The sequence below is a fragment of the Ambystoma mexicanum genome, chromosome 2p (assembly GCF_040938575.1).
Source record: "Ambystoma mexicanum isolate Mex_15411 chromosome 2p, UKY_AmexF1_1, whole genome shotgun sequence".
NCBI classification, from domain to species: Eukaryota; Metazoa; Chordata; class Amphibia; order Caudata; family Ambystomatidae; genus Ambystoma; species Ambystoma mexicanum.
This window is the reverse complement of record NC_090923.1, coordinates 1,387,701,072-1,387,704,524: the sequence shown is the minus strand read 5'-3', so window position 1 is coordinate 1,387,704,524 and position 3,453 is coordinate 1,387,701,072.

Below are 3,453 nucleotides of genomic sequence, written 5' to 3'. Positions count from 1 at the left end.
GGGTTTGGGATTGCCTCACTCACCATGAAGCCGCGACGTGTGCAGGGCACATGCAAAAGGCATGTATAAATAGTTTTTGGATGAGTGAGTGATCATAGGGTCTCTATTTGTGTTTTTGGGACTACTTTGTTTCCAGTGCCAGCCAACATGGAGGCACCCACATAGCTGGGTTCCTTTGGAACCAAGCTATGCGGTATAGTGTTTTGGGTGTGGTAGCCTAGGAACTACTTTACCTGGACTACTTTTCTGAAGCTATTTAAACCACACCCGACTTGAATGACACGCTTTGCGTTACTTTGCAATCCTGCAACGTGACGCTCATCATGTTCAGCTGTACCTGCGAACCTCGGAAGAACAGCATCTGAAAAACAAAAGGACATCGTTAATAGCACCAGCTTACCTGTAATTCCATCGCTAGCTGCCCTCAGCTCCTGCAAACAGCATCCAAGGATCAGCGAGCCTCTCGGACCGACGGATCTGCAAAAAAGGGAGAAACAGGACATTAGACATTTTACAATCGTGCCGAAGCTTACCTCACGAGTCGCCCATCGACCAGCATCGCCTTGGGACTTCTTGCTCCAGGTGAGCACCGCAATCTATGGGAACGAAAAGCCAACAGGTTAGCAAAGGCAAGGTATCATAGCGCTGCACATAGCGCCTACTTACTGCATCAAGGCGCTCTCGATGCACCATCATTTACCGGCGAGTCCCAACTCAGCCAACGTTCCACAGTGAACTTCCGCGCACCTAAGGAAAGGCAAAAGACATTATTAAACCAAAGAAAGGCATAGAAGCATAACAGTAATAAGACCTACCTGAAAGACTCAAAAGGGCCGGCATCAGTGAAGTAACTAGATCGCACTCGCCCACAAAGGACAACGCGCCCCTGCCAAGAAGGCAGGACGGAGAGCATGCCAAAACTCATAACAAGGCAGAACTTCTCCGCTGACCATACCTGGGAGACGCTGGGAAGGATACCAGAGTCCCCACAGCTGAGTGGCGTCCCCGTGCATACCAGGTGAGCGTAACAATGGGTTCATACTGTCTAGTTTGTCGATCCAGTATAGTTCACATTGATCCAGTTTTTTGGTATGGTTCCCTCCTCTTGATGCCTTCGTGACTGCTTCTAGTATTTGGTAGCGTAATTGTGCTACTGTGTGTCTTTTTCCGGAGAAGTGTGGTGCCACTGGTGACCGTTCATTCTTTGTCCTGATGTTACTTATGTGCTCATTACCCCTTTCTTTCAGTTTCCTTTTTGTCTGTCCTACATAGTAAATCCCACATGGCAACTTAGTGCGTATATGACTGACTTTGTGTCACAGGTAGCATAATTTTTTAATTTGATCTTGGCCCCTGTTCTAGGATGTCTTATGTAATCTCCTTTGGTAATGTTGTTACAATTTCCGCAATGAAGACACGCAAAGGTTCCAGCTTTTTTGGTCTGTAGTGTTTGTTGGCGTTGTTCCTGAGTGCGTTCCGCTCTTACCAATTGGTCTCGAAAGTTGTTTCCTCTTTTGTAGGCAATTAGAGGTGGTTCAGGGAAGAGTTTTTGTAAGTGGGTGTCCATCTGGATGATCCTCCAATTCTTTCTTATCAAGGCAGTAATATGGTGACTTGAGTATTTTAGTGTGTACAGTAACGGTATCTCCTTATGTTCCGGTGTTTTCTTCAGTAGATCTTCTCTTGTTTTCCAAGTGGATCTTTCCTTGGCCGCTGAGATAATGTTCTCTGGGTAACCTCTCTCCAAGTATTTGTTGGTCATCTTATCCATTTCTATTGTGAGTGTGGATTCGACAGAAGTGAGTTGGTTTAGCATCTGGTTCTCAAAGATTTTTAGAGTGGTGTTCTGAATTGGCGGGTCAAATGTACTTTTGGGTTTGATTTCTAAGAAATTAGTCGCTGAGGGGTTGTCTGAAGGTGGTTGTGTGTCAAAGAAGACTTTGAGTCTCATTTTCTCATGAGTCTATGCAGATTTATACACTATTCCAGATGTGTGGTATTTTGTGTAGGAGTGAATGAGAGACCCAAGTTCAGTACTTCAAGTTGATTATTAGAGAGTGGTTTGGAGGATAAATTGACTAGTAGGTGTTGTTGGCTTTTTTCTTGGACCTTAGATTTCTTGAGCCCTCTTTGTATAGTCTTTCATCTAAAAAATCCTGAGGGGTTGCTTCTGATGTGGTGGCTGTTTGAGAATTGTGAAAGATGCCACTCCTTGGATTGGTCGTTGTGGGAAACTCCCCTCTAGTATCGTTTCTCCCTCTTGCTTCTTTGCTACTAAAGGGAATGTCACTACTTTTATCACTAGTATCTTGTCTCGATTCTCCTGGTGGTGGTCTATTGGGGCGAGTTGGTCTATTAGACTGATAAAATTCTTGCCAAGTGTATACAATATCTTGTGAGTAGTCCAGACTATCTCTTCTGAATTTACGGACCTTTCTCTGTTCAATCTCCTTTTTATACTGTTCGAGGGATGTATTGATATCATCCAATATGGTTTTGAGCTCTTCACTGGTTTTAAAGGAACGCAGTTGTTCACTCAATTCATTAATTTCATTATCCAACTTAGATACTTAGTTCCTCTATTGTCAACAGTATTAGGTCCAGTGAGCACTTGTTCAGTATCTGTTCCCACTTCTTTACAAAATCAGGGACTTCTTTACATAGTGTTGGTTTCAGATAGACTCTCAAACCCCTTGGTATCCTCTGTGCCTGGTAGTACTGTGCTAAGGTGGTTGCATGCAGTTTCTGAGAAATTTCTCTGCGTATAAGTTTCTCTAGTCAGAAAATGATTTGTTCCTGATTATTGGCCGTTGGGGTTGTAGTCTCAATCTCCTTAATTAAACCTAGAATGCGTTTTGCCTCTTCTTCATTAAATCCAAAAGTTGTTGCGTGTATGTCAGTTATTGCATTAATCTTAGAAAAGGACATATTGCGTCCCAGTGGTATATATAATGTTGAATGGGTGTAGCTTGTGTTGTTGTGTCACACACCCAGGGAGTGGAAAACAATACAACAAAAAGAATGAACACATATGCACACCTAAGGTTCTTTGAGGAATAAACCTCTTTCTTGGTTTTTAGGGTTGGTAGTGAGGTGCTGAGGAGTGTAACACAACCATGACACTAGATTGCGGGTTTGAGAAAACTGGAAAAGGGAGGGTATCCACAAGTTGTGGACCCCTCACGTCCCCTGGACACTCAAGGTTACTGTCTGTGGACAGACAATACATTCAGTTCTTTGGATGCATCTATTTACAAACATGTAGGTCCATAGATGTATGGAAAAGTTGTTATGATTCATTCAATGGTAAATGTTTCAACTAGTAAGTTAGAAAAAATTAGTAATTAAATCCAATAGTGTCACTCTAGGTTCTCAGAGAGAAATATATATACATATATTTGTTTATTTCACAAATATTGTTTGTGAGGTTCTCTTTATAACATGCATACAGTT